The sequence below is a fragment of the Dufourea novaeangliae genome, unplaced genomic scaffold, assembly GCF_001272555.1.
Source record: "Dufourea novaeangliae isolate 0120121106 unplaced genomic scaffold, ASM127255v1 scaffold109, whole genome shotgun sequence".
In the NCBI taxonomy this organism is placed as follows: Eukaryota; Metazoa; Arthropoda; class Insecta; order Hymenoptera; family Halictidae; genus Dufourea; species Dufourea novaeangliae.
Genome location: NW_015373997.1, coordinates 3,761,315 through 3,780,946, shown reverse-complemented (window position 1 = coordinate 3,780,946; position 19,632 = coordinate 3,761,315).

Here is a 19,632-nt window from a genome sequence, read left to right as displayed (position 1 = left end):
TCATGGTCAGCTATTATCAGCAACGAACGAGCACTTAACGAGTATTTGCTGTAGTTTATTTGGCACGTAATAAAGATCTGTCCATTAAAAGATATAACAGTTACTGATGCTTTAATACGAATTTGTGTTTCGCGAACTATATATTTTGGTTTAGAAAACAATAACCATATATTCAATTTCATTTAGTTTGCATCCATACTGTGTTAGAAAAACATTCATCGGTAATATTATTCTATTGTGGTGTTTGTGAACGTGAAAATATTTTCTTCTTTTTCGAATAGGTTTGATTAATTATTTAATCATACGACAGGAATAATAATTTCGAGTATTTTGCCTTACAAAATTCGGACTAATGGTATAGACGAACGGTATAAGCACATCACTCATCCGTGTAGCCACATTAATCCCGATTACTTCCATAAATGTCAGGGACTACATCCCAGATAGGAAATCGAGTAAAAATTGCAAGTCGGTGCACTTTTAATCTGTTCCACGTCGCCGTTTCTGGCTCCCCGACGGTGCTTTTTCTGTGTACGTAGTGTTTTACGATCTCTCGCTTTAATAGACATCAATTAATGGCACGAAAACGATACGGCAAAAAATCCGAAATACAGAAGCTTAGAAACGAGTAAAAATAAATAGTCCGTCTATTGTCTTGAAAATATCAATGCAATTAATGGTGAATAATTTTATGAAAACTGGATTAATATATTCACCTCGCGATTATTTGAAAAACAAGATATAAATTGTATTCCGTGACATTCAAACTACGGTAGTAAAATATCAAGTCTCGTTAAAGTTCATCGTAAAAGGTGATTGACATTTATACTTACACAGCTATTGTACAGGAATAAATATTTTCAAGACAACAAAGCGGTCCAACACCGATCGTTTCTACGATCTCCAACCATCTTTGATATAACGAATTCTTTAGATTCGTTAAATTAAAATATTCCTACAATAACGTAATCTTGTTTTCAGATCAATTATAATTATAGGGATAGTTACGCATTTGCTTTACGAAACAAAATATCAATTAATTTCATAGTTTGAGTGCATCACAATATTCATGCTAATTTCTTTTTTTTTTTTCGACAATCGGTTTGTCGACAAGTGTTACGTGCACATGGAACGATTTTCACGAATATCTGCACCTCCATTGAAAAATATTTTCTTTTATCGGTCGAGCGCGTATTTTTGGCGTGGTCATCGAACCATTATCGATTCGCCGATGGATTTTCTAGGCTATCACCAGTCCATGAATAATGCATATCCCTAGCGTTACGGCTGTTCACGGTATACTCATTATTCCCCTCTCAGCCTATTAAATCTGGATTTACGCTAATGGGCCGCGCGCTTTGTGACGAGGACCACGTCACGTTTGTCAGCCGCGATCGGCCACATTTTACTTTGCCTCGCCGCGTTTATCGGTGAAAGTCAACGCTGCCGGACATTCGCGTAACCGCTACTGTACCTGCATCGTTTCCCATTGTCACATGTTTAATTACGTTCGTGTTCCGTGCTAGACAATCCGATTTTACTTATTTCCTTTGGAGAATTTACGGTGACCGTGGATTGTTCTTAAATTTCAAAAGAAGAGAGCAGCTTATCTTCGTCGTTAAAAGAAAATTTTATTCTACTCTCCTTTATAGTGATATTGAGTGTACGAGTACTTTGAAGCACGATCATGGTACTTAGGGGAGAGTTGCCTATATTGGACCGGCTCCTAGATTGGACCATTTGTGTATCTCTATAAAGAAATATATTTACAGATTTACTTACTTTAAAATATATTGATTTAAGGAGCGGAAATAAAACGTGAGAGAACAGTGAAACAGGTAATTAATTTGTTTGTCTAGCCTGATCGATCAAGAAAATTTTGTGACGGTATTTAAATAATCCAGCCTCCTTGCAATGGACGTGTCATCCATGTTTAGGTGACGTGGCAGTCAGAGTGTTAAGTAAATAATACAGGGTTCTGTATACCTTACTTTATCTTACTGTCTATTTTCATTATATGTATGCGACCTGAACTACGAAAAGGCGTATACGAAAGGAATCGATTTTAAGGTTTCAACTGATTATAATTATCGTACAAGAAAGTACGTTCTTTCTAATGAGACCAAGCCCTGGTCTCTGGCTCTATTCATTGCTTTACAATTTGTATTTACAAATAGGGAATAAAAACTGTATTTCATAATTTAAAAAAAAAAGTACAAATTTGGAACACATAATTCACCTTAAAATTCCAGCTATCTTTGTGAGAGAGAAAGAACCGAAAGGAGATTGCACGAGCAGCAAGTGTTTACTTCAATTAACCACCTTTTCGTAGTCCAGTTCACAAATCTAGACTTCAGGTAATTAAATATGGAACGTTAAAGGATTCATAAATTCTTTCTAGAGAACTGATATCAAATCTCATCTATGTACTTACAATCAGAGATAACATCCGTCAATGGGACTTTCTCATTCGTGCATATTATTTCAGATGCTTGCTCCATTTACATGATTACTTGTTACCCCAAAATCATCGATCAGGCTATTTTCGGATCACGCAACGCGCCCGGTAGTTAAGATTGTCGCGTTTCGGCCGCGTTATCCCCTTAAGAGAGTATCGTCAAAGTACTCTTGGGATCTAGGAGCCCTTGATTACACTACTCGGGGTACGATCGCAGCGTTTCCAATAAACCGACGTCGTGGGCACTAGAGGTAACTTTCTATTCACGATAAGTGGCTGTTTGTTAGTCAACTTTGAGAATGGCGGGCTAAAGGCCAAGGCGGAGATCAAGATAATTTCCATTGGACACCACGAGGGTCGATTTCCTTTTCCCCGGGACGGGGACGGAAGTGTCTTGGTCAAGTGTTTAATTTCCTTTGACGCTCTGATAGGACTCGATTACAATTTTTAATTACTCCTAGCGTCAAGCTGCCTCGTGAACGTTGAATCCAATACGGGGCTTTAACGTGAGAGGCTCTCTTCCGTGAGTATTTACTGTATATGGAGGCGGGGAAACGATTAAACGAGAATTTCGAGAGTAAGCAGATAAGATTGCCGCGGTTTTTCCGAGCAGCTTGAGGTAAAATAATTGAAACGCGAGATCTGGTTCCGGTCGACGGTGTAATTGGTTTCGCTTTTCCGTCCGAATAGACGGTGGATATACTCTGCATTACGGGCACTTGGTTTTACTTGGTTTATCATCTAATACTATCACATTTAAAGACGAAAAACCGTCGGATTATTTCTGCTTGAAGTGAAAGCTAATTCGTTGCCGTTGAAACTGTCTATACTTTTGTTTCAAGGACATACAAATTTCTTAATACAGATCACTGTTTCATACACTACGCACACGAATCAATCGTAGTCCTCATTAACAATTTTCCAAAAAGTGAGATTGGTTACACATTAGCATTTGTTTTATATGTCCGACATTCGATAATAGATTTTGGTCGAGGATTAATTGATACTGATCTCGTGGTTGGTTGTACCTCACTCTAACAGTAATAGACATTCTTCGAAAGTTTCGCTACAAGCACTGAATTGTTTCAAACATTTCGAAAATGTTAAGAGACGGGGTAAGGAGAAACTATCTTAGTAGGAGGATGCTTTGTATAGAGCTTGTCGACGTGTCAGATCCTTAGTGCCACGATACTCTTTGTCGACCGCCATACCCAAACCTGAAGTGTTGTTTATGGATGAGACCTCTTACGTGTTTCTGCTCCCTATATTTTGCACCTTCTCTTCAAGTAGTACAGTATGGGCTGACGACTTGCTCCTATTCTATTAACTTATTGTTAGACAGAAGGAAATGGTCATGAGTCAGGGAGAGAGAATGAAAGTTCCACAGTAAGATTGGGATGACGATGCCATTAACCCTTCTCTTTATTTGGACGATTGTGCTTGTCAAAGTTACTTCATTAATGATAATTTGCCACAAGTATCAGAATTTTTGAAGAATGTACAATATTGACACTATGACGACCGATGGCACCACAGTGGCGTTATGTAAGTGTAAACTGGTACTTTTCAAATATTCAAAGTCACTGAATTTTTTTACATACTCAGCAAAAGCCACGATTGATTAATTCATAATAAAAGCAGTCGGTCAGTGGTGAAAGTTACTCGCGAAATTAGCCGGTCGTCATAGCGTTGATACGAACAAATTTTCGAATTTTATTATTTACGAAAAATTTGGGTCGATACTGTAAGCCAAGTGGTTAAAAAAAGGGAATATCGTAGCTTAATGTCGGACAGCACGATCTTAAGTAAATCGCTGAATGTGGCTTTATCCATTGAACGATTACTGTTAACTATATCTTTCGTTCTGTGAATTAAGTCTATCTGACGGTTTACCTTTCTCGAACTTTCTTTTCCTAAATGTACGGTTTATCTAAGGGAGTCTGTGTTGTCCGAAATATCTATCCAGACATCATGAAACGCAAACCTCGGCTCAACCCAGTTAGTGTATTCCTGGAAGTTGACTGGCGGGACTGTAAATTCGTTACTACATCTGAGGTTGCACGGCGGCTCGGAACACCTGGATGAAACTCCTAAGGTTAATTTTGCAAGGACGATTCGCAACTGCTCGTATAATCCGGCTGCGAGCTAATTTGTTCTCTTGACAGGATTTAGCTTGCTGAATTCGAGATCCCGGCTTCATAAAATTTGCAACGGTGGAACGACAAGCGTACGGAAACGAGGGATCCGTGTGTATTTTCACCCTGGATTCATACTGATTTCCGAGTCCACCGATCTAAAATTGGCTTCTGCGAAACCTACTTTATGATTGCGCGTATTGATCCGGTCCGGTATTTTTGTGCTCTCCGTTTCTTTTTTTTTTTTCGGTGAAATACGCGCTCGGTAATGGACGAGCGCGGTATGAATATTTTATGCTCGAAATATATGTGTAGGTGTGTAGGTATTTTATAAAAGTATTAAAAATTTAAATACTGGAATATTCTACTATAAGAATTGTGTTGGACATACATATTAATGAAATCGTTGAAAACGTTTTGTAGAATGTGTGGCGAGTACTGATGAAATCCTTTAATTTCATTCGAGCCCTTAGTGGAACTACATATTCCTATTTTATTCAGTGCAGTAGAAGTGAAGTTTCACAGTTGCGCACAGAAATACAAGTAATTATACATTATTACTGCATAGGATTAAGTATAATGCACAGTCTAAGGATTTACATTTATATTTACACTTGGAAATTTTAAATCATAATCAAAATTAAATATCATGAACTACATGGTAAATACTATTCCTGAATAAAGAAATCTTACGGTAAATAAACAATAATTAATAGTTCCACATTCGAAACTTTACTTACAAGAACTTTCTGTAATTCTTTAAGCTTGTTACTGAATACTTTTCAAATTTTATTGATGTAGGGGCGTATTCAGAAGATGTTCAGATTACTTTCTGTAAATAATTAGAGTTTCTGCTACCTTCCCGGCTAAGTGACCCCGTAGGATTTGGAATTGATACTTCGTTAACACTAATGAGTCGAGTTTCGTGTCTAGAAACTGGGAATCAGCGCAGGAATACGAGCCAATAGATGGATTCGTGAATATCGTTCACGGTGCAACAGTCTGGTATCACAATTTCTTCGCTGACAGTAATGTTAATACAACCCACCATCGCGGAGTTAGTGTGTAATCAGAATTTATGCTTACCGTTAAAAGCGTATTCTGTCGCTTACCGGTATAACTTCGAGATTGAACACGACGCGGAACTAGGAACACCGACATTCCTCGTTGCAAACTTAATTTTAAGTTAGTTTTGCGCAGGCCACAGGAACTGTTTTATGAGGGAAACTTGAAAGTATGTTTAATGTTTTGAAAACATTCTCACTGGCCTACAATTACGCCTTTAATCTTCACTTCAGTCGTTCGTCTATGAAATTCCACCTAATTCAATAATTTCTTGTATTATCTTACAATGATACTTTTTTTGGAATTTATGTTGAGTAAATGTACTCTAATTCTGTTGAGAATAATATCTTCAGAAGTCAGGTCATTTTGAAATTACGAAAACTAGGTTAAGGGAAAAAGTGTTATGGAAACCGAGAGAATTTTCTGTGGACTATTCATTGGACGAACGAAACTGAATCTACTCGTTCTTTCGCTTCTCACGGTCCCATTGTCTTAATATTTCCTCCAATCAATGTTTCTGCCTCCGCGTACCGCATCAAATAACCAGTCAAAATTACGGTAATGCTACCTCGGCGGCTCTGTTACTATATCAAAAAGTATGTGTCCCAGGAGGCACAGGCTGCGTGACTAGAGTTTCGGAACCACCTGTGTGTGCAGCCTTTCTTCTAAGGGTTCGAATCGTAAGTTCAGTTCTTGAACCAATTTCGAGTGTAAGTCGAGACTCCGGGAAATACATGTGACGTTTGCCCTCGAAAATTTTTCCTTCCATTATTCACGACGACGAAGAACGAGAGAGCGAGCTAGAAAATGTGATTTTTCTGGAGAAATCGTGACAATAGCGTATAAGGATAACTTTACTGTCACTGTAACAATTTTCAATGTTGTTTTATCTATACTAATTTTTTGGATAAATATTTAGTCACTTCTTTCTCAACCAATCTGTTTTATCCTGTGTTTCTGCAATTATATGGTTTTTCGTGGAATCTTTTGGAAAATTATAGTCAATTGTATGCACACAGAAATGATATTACAATACTTATGTTATTGTAATATTTTATTACAAACATACCATCAGATCGAATCAGCAAGTTTATAATGAGGTCGTACTGCAATTCTCTTTTATAAAGCACTGCGGGAAAAGAATAGTACAATTTTGTATAAAATCGAAATGAAATCTTTCCATCCTAAAAATTTATCATGCTGCCAAAATTCTATTGTTTTCTATCCTCGATTTTCCTCGATGGTGGGAAAAATTTGTTTTTCTTTTGTTCAATATTAGATGTATTTAATTACATTTTGGAAATGCCTCGTTTTCTTTACCGAGCCATGACAAATTAATCGTACAATGGGGAACAATTATTGCAATTGCTACATATACAATACAATTTCCACGCGGACAATTATCTACGAACAAACCTTTGAATTGTATACGTAGATTATAAAACTTATTCATTCCCCTCCTAATTTTCTCATGACGTTACTTCATATCATTTTCCTTGCTCGTTTCATCTCTCGTTTAATTTTCGCACTTGAAAACTTTTCCTCCACCAATTTCATTTCCCCGATTTCAATAAACTGCGGTAATTTCCTTGGTGTATTCAATTTCAACGGTCGAGTTTGTCTTCTCGGCCTTGTATTTTTCTCTCGGAATTTTTATTCCATCCGGCGCGGTTAATTGTCTGTCATTACACAATACAATTTTATTTTCGTGTATTTAATGTACACGTGCACGAATACAATTTCCCAGTGACCTGCTTTGATCCTTTGCCTTTCAACGTTTATCCTATTAGAGGTAAAGGGCAACGTTTTCATTCATTTTTAATACTCTTTTAACAAACTTTTCAGCCGATCTACTTAGCATTTCTGACACTCAAACGACAAAGATGAACTGCAAAAGAAGAAGATTGTCCGGTACAGTTATCTTTCGGATTCGGACAAAATTTCATCTAGCAGGTACTTTTACCGTATTTCCCATGTGCTTTATAAAGTGTTTTATAAAATTTTATGATGTATTAAGTGCGTGAAACAGCTATGAAGTGTATAAATATAACAAAGCGTGTACGCGCGTATAAATGAGAAGCTTTGTGGAGTAATAAACCCACTGATACGCATCAGGCAATTGAATTTATGCTTCTGTTACATCAAACAGAGAACTGTGCCGCTCATGCGAATACAATATTCGCGCAATTACATTCACAGGAATGAAATTAACAGAAGTGTGATTTGTAGGTGTGTTAATCATTTGGCTTAACGAAATGTGACCTGATGAAAGAATAGTGATAAATTCTTTTTAAATATTTGTAGACATTGGAATTCTTCTACTTTTAAACACCAAACAAATTATTTTATAATTCTCTACACAAAGTTGCTTAAGCGTACATTTTATTTAGAAATCAAATGATAATATTATAAAAACATAACTCTAGAAATATTTGATTAAAAACTAGCAAGTGTGTATGAAACGTGCTGTATATTCTTGTATTTCCAAACGTATAAACTTGTATCATCAGATACTATGAATATCATTTGATGATCTTGACATTCCATAATTTTTTCTTTCGACATAACAAATCCTTTAACAAGTGTCAATAATTTTTCTGCAATTTTGGCTACTGCAAAATATTCTTCGAAAATAGAAGAAATAGACTACTCACCACTAAACTCACTGTTGTTTGGGTATTGTACTAATGGGACAATTGCAATTATCGCGTTATTTGTCTCAATTAACACTCTTCGTTGATCGATCAATGTATGGTCGATCGATCATTCCGTTTGAGTTTCCTCGGAACGCCGCGAATGATCCTTCACCCTGAACAAGTTTCGTATTTGTAGTTCGTTCCTCCTTCCTTTCTAATAAGCACAGCGGGCCATTTCTCTTTCTATCGCCGTTTCCGCGAACACGTTTTGTTCCTTCATTTTTTCCGGTTCGTTTCCGTCTGTCTGGCACCCCTCCCCCCTTTAGCGTCTCATATTTCTTCGTAGTCTCGTCCCCTCCTTCCCTTTCCGCTTATCCTGCTTATTCCGTTTTTTGTCTCCGGTTTCCACGTCTCGTTGAAATTACCTTGGCCTCGGATAAACGCGCGAAAGAGCTTTGGAAATCCGCTGCCAAGAGAATTTGCAATGGTAAGCGATCGCGCGACTTAAGATTACGGTCTTTGTCTTATCGTTTCTGTTTCTTGCGTTCCCGCATTCCGTCCACCTAACCCCCTTTCCTGCAACTTCTTTTTAGACAAAAAATTTTTCGAAGAAACGATCACGCGATGATCACAAAAATCAGCGAATGACTCTGATAAATACACTGGTCGCTTTGGTTCAGCAAGGTTATCGGAGGCTGAATTGATTAACTCCATGTAACAGGAAACAGTGAAGGTCGTTACTACATATTATAGATGTCGCAGTTTTAAATTGGATTTGAAGTGAATGGAAATATATTTACATACAACTTTTTACATACATAGGAGAAACCATATTTTGTTAATTTTTGACAAAAACAGCCACTGGTGAACGTTACTCGCGGAAATAACAGGTCGTCAAAGTGTTAAAATATATAAAATACATAAAAATTAACAAATTAGAAATATGTTAATCAAGATATTTACAGAGAATAGAGTGGATCAGTTTGGGGTCTGAGAGACTCGATTACTGAAGGTTTCTTGCTGAGCATAATATCAATCTCATTAAGCATCCACGTTAATACCAATGCGCATTTAATTGTCTGTCGGGTTGATTATGCATTAGACATGGAATGGAACAATTATATCGGGGTAAGGTGAAAGGCAAACAGATAGTACCATAGTAGTTGTGTTTAATCCGAAGTAGAAATAATTATTAATGGGCAGACAGGTTATTCAACTCGTCCAGTATTTCCCAAATTTTAACACGTCAACTCCCACAGTGAAAACGGCCCTATGTAGCCAGACACACTTTACTTCGTTTTTTACATATATCGTCGGAAATATATGCGGTTAGTTAATAGAGGCTATTTGTCTTCTTTAAAATTATACTGTGATATTAATTTTACGCGAAAATTATGTAAAGGTATTTAAATAATCCAACCTATTTGCAATGTTTCAACTACCAGTTATCTCTTAACTGGTGGTCAACGTGTTAACGCATTCTTGTTAAACTTTTAAACGTTTAATAAAATTTTCTTTTATTTCTTAATTTTGTCTACTCACGATATACTCCAATTTCCGTTTTTTTATATCATTCTGGAACTTGTTCCCTCTGAATTAGATTTCACTTACCCTTTCCTTCAATTGCTCTGAAAAACTTCGCGTTTGGCAAACGTGAGAAGCAGAGTCGATGAACGTTTTTTTTTGTAGAATGGTAGGTCGATTCGTCATTGGACAATTGGCGAGATAAGTTGAGGCAATTTTGCCAGCGGCGGGCACTCCGCACCTAGCGAAATCAAATTGTCCCCACCGATTTAAATTAACGCTCATGCCGTCAGCCTAGATTGGCCTCTCGGTGTCTTATTGAATTTACGATAAATTGCTTTTATAGCTCTCATCCACGTCCGAACGACCGCCACCATCCTCACCCTTTCTCCTCATGGGTGGCTGTTTTCTTTTTTTTTTTTCACTGCAGAAATTCGTTCCTGTAGTCGCTTTTCTTTCAACGGAGCCAGTGAACAACCAGGTGGCCCCTATTTGTCCCCGGTCGAATCGTCACGGTAATTCTACGGTCACGTAAATCAACCTAACGATCGCGATTGGGATCGCGAGAACGATTTTTCACCTACGAGGGAGGAACGACCGGTATCTTGGTATTGAGGTATGCCTGCGATACGGGCTGTAAATAACAACGATTGTGGACACGAATCGCAAACAGGGACAGAAATTTTGTAAATTTATCTTCTCCAAATTATTTGTTGTCTCTTGAGGCTCTTAGGTAGAAGCGGAAATTTATATTCTTTATTGAGGATTTTATGTGATTAGACAGAAGGCAAAGGATTAATTGAACCCTGCAACCGGATTTTCATTTCAATATCCTTGACATAATTGCCACAAATGCATCAAATTCACAACCTATTATTCTTTGTTGCAGTTTTTATATATCGTGTACATTAATAAAGGAAACTGTAATATGTTGCACTAAATATTAGGTTGTTTGGCAAGTTCGTAGCGTTTTTAAGGATGAAGCAGCAGTCTACATTTTTCAATCCACATGATAGTATACAGGGTGTCCCAAAATAAGTGTATGTCCTTGAGAAGGGTGATTACTGGGGTGATTTGAAGCAACCTTTTCCTTAGCGAAAAAGTTAGCGCGTAGCCAAATTTACCGCAGGAACGAAACGTTACGAACTTTCTGAACGACTAATATTCAGAAACAAAACTGAAAAAGATAATTCTCCAAAAGGATCGAAGAGTCTAAATTTAATCTAACGATAATTGTAAATTTTTTTTAAAAGACCTAGTAACATTCTCTTTTCGGTTCGTATATTTTTTTGTTGTGTCCAATTGATCGCGTTTAATCATTCGTGGTATACGCAAGTTAACCAGTGATCGATTATCCAGTTTCTGTTTTGAAGAATGGAACGCGATATGTAGTCCGGTTTAGAATGCCTCGCGAAATCGAATGAGGGTACTGCAGTGTGCATACGCTGCATTGCGCATCGTCGATTTTATCGCTTATAAAAGTGCGCGGTCCCCGCTGACACCGATGCACATGCCTCTCGGTGTGCGCGCAAATACATTTTATCAGCATAAAAATTTCCCATCTGTGGGTAAGTAAGCGATGCCCTCGCGGTTTTTGTTCTTGGTTGTGTGCGACCGTTGCCACTCGTTTCTGTAAGATCGAGCATGATCAAAAGCGGGGTATTTAATCTTTCTGGTTCGCGTGAAAACTCGAATCGCTAATGTGAACATTTTTAATTGTAGTTTCCATTAGTCGGTAATAGTCTGTATTGTCTATACATAATTTATGTTTCGTGTTTTTTCAGATTTGCTTTATTTTCACGTTTTAGGTTTCTACATTTTTATTGCGAACATCTTTTATGAAGTTCTTTTATCTAGAATCAAAATATAATTTAGTCAATATTGGTATATAAGGTGTATTACAAATGACATTTTTCAACACACATCATTTCAGTCACCTTAACACTAGAACTACCGACGATAAACATATTTCTATAGGATCGATAAACATAACAAACTTCGAATATATACAAATTTATAAATTAACTAATTTTTGTACTCACTTATTGCAATAGAGGTTGTAAATGATCTAAGAGAATCCGTTCTTATAACATTTTAATCATCGTTATAAGAATGCATTCAGCAGTCATTTTGACTGATTTGGTAGTTTTAGTGTTAAAATCATTGAACATGGGATCAAGAAGTTTGTAATACATTGGCAAGAGTATGTCCATTCAGATGGATCTTATTTCGATTAAGACTCCTCTTTTCAAAATAAATTATAATTGTTGAAACTCTGCAATACAAAGGCGATATTTATTATGCAACAATCTAATGCTTCGTTTTAAAGAAGGAAATTACGCGTACAGTGTAACTCTGTTAAATGACTTAATGTTTCCCTGTATCGGTTACCGAGTGTCGCCACCTTGGCCGGGTCGCTCATTTAATGGGGCCAGTTATTGCTTGGCTGCATCATTCACTAACATTGGTTATTATTCGTTTGATCTCATACTTGAAGCACTTGTTTGTTCCCGATAGGAACCTATTAATTCCACTAAATTATCCGGGACAATGAGCTGCAGCGCGTCAATTGAAGGAAAACCTGATCTTACGGCTCTTCTGTGTTCACAGCGAACATTTCTCTTTTCTGGGAGATCATTAATCGATATAAAAAATTCGATGAATTGTGGAAATTGACAATTATCCTTATACAATTGACGGCCAGAAAGTGTATGTAAGTGTATGTTAATAATTTAGGAAATTCATTATTTATGTCCGATCATGATAAAACCTATTCAACAAACAGAATTATGAAATAAGAAGCACACGTTCTTTTCAGTATGAATAACGTATCTTCTTTGGATAATCGTTTAAACGTTTTATTCTGACTTCGAAATATGTATTGTTTTTATTACCGTTTATGTAGCATTACCTTATAATTAGACTGTGGTTGTTTCTGCATTTATATTATTTTTCGACTTGCAAAACGTAGAAAAATAAATATTGCAGTAAAATTTAATAGTATTGGCGTATTATAAACTTATAAAACCCCTAGTACAAGAAACGAAATTCTGTCCAATGTACTTTTTCATATATCAGTACCCAAAATTGTAGATTTGCATTCGTAGGCTACTGATAATATTTTATTATGTTTGTATGAATTGTAAACAGAGAATATATAGTCAAATTGTTGACTTATATGAACTTTCTTCAACTGTTTTGAACGTTCATTACATATTCACTAGACAAACGTGGACAGAAGGAAGGATTCTATGTACCGTTTAAACATAATTACGTTCTCTTAGTAAATTTCCTATTTGTACAGTCAGACATCAGGTCTCAAGGCAGAGGGTAAACTGTCTTACGAATCGATGTTAACTTCTCCACGAAACAGGTCTACATCTATGTTTAACGTACAAAACTATTTTTTTTAAACGAAAGAGATGTTAAATAATATTATATTCCAAACTGAGACAATTTTTATGTCAATTAACATGTATCTTTATGTAAAATAATTAAATGAAGTTACGTTACAATCTCACGGTGGCAGTAATTGAGACATCCACCCTATCTAGTAACGTACCTATCATTTTATCCAAATACGTACTCGTCAGAAATAAACTATTCGACGCAGAATTGCAATCAACACGCCGCCTTCTCGGAGAAAACTAACACTTTCACGGACTCTCGATTCAATTATCTTCACGGGAGGAATTACCCCGCCCCCCTCCCGGTCGCTACAACGTTAACGAGAACTTTCGAAATCACGCGCAAAAACATCTCGAGTACCTAGTACACTCAATCAGTCTTGAGAAGGAGAAATAAGGTTCCAGCCGGAATCAATTCCTAAACGTGCGTGCTCTCGGGGTCTGAACAGTCTGAGATAGGGCTGATGAACCGGGCCGGGGGACATTATACGAATGCAGCCGCGCAAACAGATACGCGAGACGATCGAGATAGATGACGGATTATGAGGGTCGATCGTATTTTATGGGCAGATTCTCTGTGGCCGGATTGCAATGGGGATCGATTTTAGGCGAGTAATTGCCGTATGGTCAGAGTGATTTCAAACGGGTCGATCGTTGTTTCGATTTTTTAATTGCCATTGGATGTCCTCGAAAGCTGCTCGGCTTATTTGTCGTGTAGCAACTAGTGATTATTGTTAATTATTAATTATTATTATACTATAGAATCTTTAGCAATGGTTTGTGTGATATTAAAATTTAATGGAGTTTATTCTATCGGACTGTATTGTTAAATGATTTAATAGGATCTGTAGGATTTTACGCTTTTGCGGACGAAGCAGAAGCTCGTTTATAAAGTTGTTTTGAAATCGAAATTTGTATTCGGTTATTTCATAAATTGTATCGCTTTAAGGGTTAAAAACGATGAAATAGTCATTTATTGTCACAAGTGTTCACATTTAAATTTCGAAGAAGTCCTTTTGTACAAAATTTGATTCTATATTTCGATGTATCTTTTAGTATAAGCATTTTCGTTTAGCCTGTATGAAAATAACTTCAAGGTTCATCCAGAACAGGCGACTAAAGCCGTGTCATGTTCCGGGTCAGTCTTAGTGGTCGCGTTAAGCTTCGTTTTACTGTAATTAATCGCCTGCCTTCCGAGCGAGGTGGCTTATCGAGAAAAGATTCTGGCACCGATTACATTTTTCTTCCAGGATTAGGAGCAGTTTTCGAATGTAGACGAAGTAATTAGCAAGTGGCTGTTGTTGATCCTGCTATTGTCGTATTCACCGAATAACGTCCACGACCCTGGAATCACTCCAAAGATCCGTGGTTCCTTTTTTATACCAAACAGTAATTCTCCCCTTCATCTTTGTCCTACTTATGACTAAGAATTTCGAAAGAGATTACATACAAATCACCCAAACATAACTATTAATAGTCTAATCCTTAAAATGAATTGACTTTTATTTAATTTACGAAAGTCATAGTTTGTAAATAAAGTGGACAAGAAATTAACCCTTTTATGTCAAAATCCTCATTTCAGTCCACTCTAGTTTCATCCAATGCTGCTCTGCTCGGCAAAAGTAATTTACCAAACTGCTTCGTTTCTTGTCGCGACCCCATTGTACGAAAATAATGCAAAGAAAAGAGAAGGTAAGAACGAGACGCGCTGCAGACGTACAAAAAAAGATAGGGTCACGGGCAAAAGTGAACATAGTACAGGCTAAAACTCGAAAGCTTTTTTTAGTGTCTGACCATTAATCGTTCGACCGGTCGAGGGATCGAAGTGTTTTCACCCAGACGTAAGGGGTTGGTTACCTTTCGGTCTCGGCTCTTCTTCGTTCCCAGCGAATAAAAAGTTTGCACAAAAGGCGTCGGGCACATGATATATATATATAAAATTTCCGAACGTTTAGACGCTGTTGGACGCTGTTTTTACAAAGGACCGATTCTCGAAAGCAATTTCATTTCGGACAGGTTGCTCGAGTCGTTGACGTTGTTCGCTCTCGAGTGTCCTTGACGTGAACCGATTTTTTCACTCTGTTCTTTGGAAGGAGAAGGGGGTTGCAAAGGGTGAATAAAAAAAGTATGATTGAATGTATGCTCTGCCTTTACCTCTCGTGTTGCATTAATATTGATGATCCGAACGACTCACATTTTTTCTCGTCTAAAAGATAATATTTTACTTTCTATCATTGCATGAAGCTATTTGTTTCTTTTGCCTAAAATGGAATACTTTAGTCAAACAAAAGCACTTGCGGATTTAATAATAGGAAAAATATTAGACACAGTGTTTACTACAAGTGAAAGTTACAAGTAAATGAAATGAAGAGAAATACAGTAAAGATGGAGAATACATCAAGTTGTATTAATAATTGATGAAATTTACTTTCCAACTTGGATTTTCTTTTCCGTTTCTCTTAGGGTACAGTGTGACACGTGTCTTAGGACAAAATAGACAAAAGCCACTCGCTGCATTGCTGTTCTTTCGATTCAATTACATTAGTGGACGAGAAGGACTTTTCTCGTCCAACTGGATTCTAAAACACTGTTTTTCATTTCATGCACAGGTGCTTGGGAACGTGTATTGACTTCTGTTATTTCCATTTTTCCTAGCACCTTTATAAAAATATGGATAGTTGCGATAAAACCGATAAATTATGAGGACAGATCTCAAAATATGTTAAATCCTTGTATAATGTTAGACCAGAAACATACAGGGTGATTCCAGAATATTAACCCTCTTTGGACGAGAATCGGTTTTCTATATCGAAAACATTCTTTCTGTTTGAAAGTTTATTCTACTGATGGCACAGTGCAAGAGAACGTAATCTTATAAAACAATAAATCGCAAATGTGCCATAAAATGTTTCTGTATTCGAGTTCGGTTACCATTAAATGGATATTGAAAATGTATTAACCCACACGTGCACTTGAGCACCCTTTAGCTCGCGTGTCTGACCATTATTGGTTATTTTCACTGCTAATGCTTATGGGCAGTTCCAGTAGTATAGTAATACTTGCTGTTCTCATAATTTCATGTAAATTTGCTATTAAAAAATATTGACATCGATTGAACACAGCCAATTGTATAACATCAAATTTCATTGTAAGTAGAAACAGCAAACAATAGTCAGACACGCTACCAATAGTATTCGAAATCACGCGCGACCAACAAATTTCCAATCTACTTTCTATTTAACACCTACTTCTATTTAAAAACTACCCGGTCTTTATTTATTATACATTCAAGTAAATAAACAAATTTCGTTTTAATATTCGTGCAGCGTGGCAAATTGTAGGTGGCGTTAATTATGTTGATCCAAAATTACACTGTACAGACGGTTCCCACGACATTTCGATGTAGAGTAGTTCGAAATCAAAATTTCAAAAAGATTACTGAATGTTATTTCAACGTCTATCGCATGACCTACCATGAAGTCGAACAAATAAAATGGTCGTATTTGATATAAGTTTTAACAAAGACATGCAAAAAAAGGGATGGAATTTTACGTATATTATTGTGAACAACAAAAGAATCTATACTTCACAAGTTTCAACAGTAGGTCACGCGATAACTGATTCAATTACAAAAAGGATGCCACAAGAATTTTCAAAATTGGTTAATAACTTTTTACGTTATGATGGACACTGTTACTATACAGTGCAATTTCGGGTGAACGCAATTAGTGCCATCTACAATGCAGAAATATTGAAACAAAAATTTCATTTATTTACCTGAATGTATAATAAGCAGAGACCAGGAAGCTTTGTTATCACATCTTCTTTCGTTTCTTTAAAAAAATTTTCCTAAGTGTCATCATGATATTCCGGTCGCTAAAAGGAAAAGGTGCCTTTAACCGGACAACATACTGTATGTAGATCGAGAGTGCTGTACAGAATTCTATTTAACATCAACGTATCGTGACCATCACCAACACTTATTTCTAATCCGTATCTCTCTGTGACGTAATCTCCCAGAAAAGTCGATGAGAGATCACGATGAAGCGGAACGATACGCGAGTGCAACAAGTCTTCCCATTAATAAGCAACCACGTCGCCCTCCGTCGACGACATGCGAGTGACGTTGGTCACGCCAGCCGGCCGCCGGAATGACGTACAGGGGATGGAATAGGTGGAAGGGTGGTTGCAGTGGGCGAAAGAGGTGGGAGGGGGGAGAAGGACGGTGGGCGCAGGTTCTGAACTGCAGTGACAGCGATGGCGCGAATGGCTGGACCGTTGTGAGTGGGGGCCTGGAATTACGACGGGTTGTTGCCTCAAATGAGAATGAGGGATGCAACAGGGATGTAAAAGGTATGCATCGTCACCGTGTATCGCAAATGCTTGTACACTGAATTATAAGCGAGCACGGAACATTTTAGTTGCTTGTGCATGTACACTGTAACATTGTACACTGGAGTGAAGTCGGTGCTCGTTGTAACGATTCACCGCGTAAATCTCTTCAACACGTTTCCCCGCGGGACCAACCGTCCATGAAATTCCTAACACGTGAAAATTCATTTTCTGCAGTTGTCTTTCGATCGATCATAACATCCTGCTAAGTGCATTAATGAGTAGATTGTGGAACTTTTTGTAAATTCACAGTTTTGAATAGTAATAGATAAAAATTGAAAGTGACATTAAATTTTATTGAAACTTTTATGTTAATACGGTTTTTTCAATTAAGTCAGTTTACTAATATGTAATCTACCAGTTCCGAGGCAGACTTGTGAATACTTTAAACACGACAATTATTTATTTCACTTTAGTCGAAGTGAAGAATTAGGTCTTTGTATTGCTTTTATAATATTATTTTCCATAGACTAAATTTAAATTCAGCTCGAACAGACGGTGCTTATCACTAGACTGGGGAAGTTTATGTAAATTCACAATATTTAAACATTAAAATGGGATAGAATTTTGCATTTTGTACTAGAAGCTTCATTACGTTAGCAATAACACACATAAACATTACTCAAATCTTTATTTATTGCATTCTACAAGTTAAGGGGTGTTATAAATATATAAACATTCGCAGTTCACTCGTCACTTCCTGTAAATGACTAACAATAAATGTAACTCTGCAGAGTTCAGTGTGGAAGAACCACGTGAGTAGAAACAACGAGTAATAATCCGACACATCATATACAATGAATGTGAAACCAGAAGGCATGTGTATCGAAGAATTTCTCAGTTCAGTTCTTCTGGAGACTGAACCTTTATATTAAACAAATTTATTCTGCTAACAAGATTGCAATGATTTCCGCACGATGGAACCGTCTAATGACCGTAAATAGTAATTGTCCAAGAAAACGAGAGCTACGCAACGGTTTGTCGCGCATTCAAGTCACCCGTAGCAGATTGTATCGTTCCGCTGTCGGGTACGTTGGCTTATTAAAGATAAACGAAGATGCCCAGATTAGGAAAGTTCTAACCCAGGGCAATACCAGCCGGCAAGATAAACGTAGTACTGGAAACGTGGTTCGTCTTAATAACAACACCGGAGCTTTGCTCTGGGGGGAAAACAGTGAGAGATTTCGGGTTCGGAGTTGCGGCTGGATCCGCAACGGAGGTCAATTCTCCGGTGTTCCTTTTTTTCCACCTCTCGCCCCCACTGGTAATTTCGTTTCTTCCGAAAGACGCGGGTTAATGGTGAACTACTTAAAGTTAAATAGAGATTTTCAGATTGGCCGGAACTCTAACAGGTGAAGCAAATACGTTAAAGGCGATTCCCTTGTCCCTAATAATTATGAAGCAACGAGAGATTTTATCTGAATTCCACCTTAAGGGTACTCAGTCTAAACGCTCGAAAAGCACATGATTTTCATAAATTTACAAAAAAACAATGGAACAACATACGGTACGAAACCGTTTTGATCCCTATTACTACATACTTAAAAAATACAAGGAAAATTGTATTGCCATAATTGGGTCTATGGGAAAACTGTTTTTGTTCTTTTGTTTGCGTTCTCGTAGCATTGCGGAGAACTTTTGCGCAAAAAACAGTGACGAAGTGTCAGAACCTGTCTAGGATGTAAAAACGATTTTGTTTGAGATTAAAATACAGTAAATATAGTAGGCCCCTCAAGACATTCACCCCTTTTTTAACCCCTTGCTTTATAGTGACGAGCCAGACTCGTGATAATTTTAAATTGGATTTAATAAATATGAATTCTATCCACTTTCTTTAAGACGAAGTGAAATACTATTTTGTTGATTTTGACGTTTAATTTTTAAGGTAAATGTACACTTATAATGAACATAGAATTGATTTTGCATCTGGAAAATTGTTAATGATAAAGTAACTCCGGCGTGTGAAGTCGTTAAAAAAATCATAAAGCATATATATTACAAGATAATTATATGAT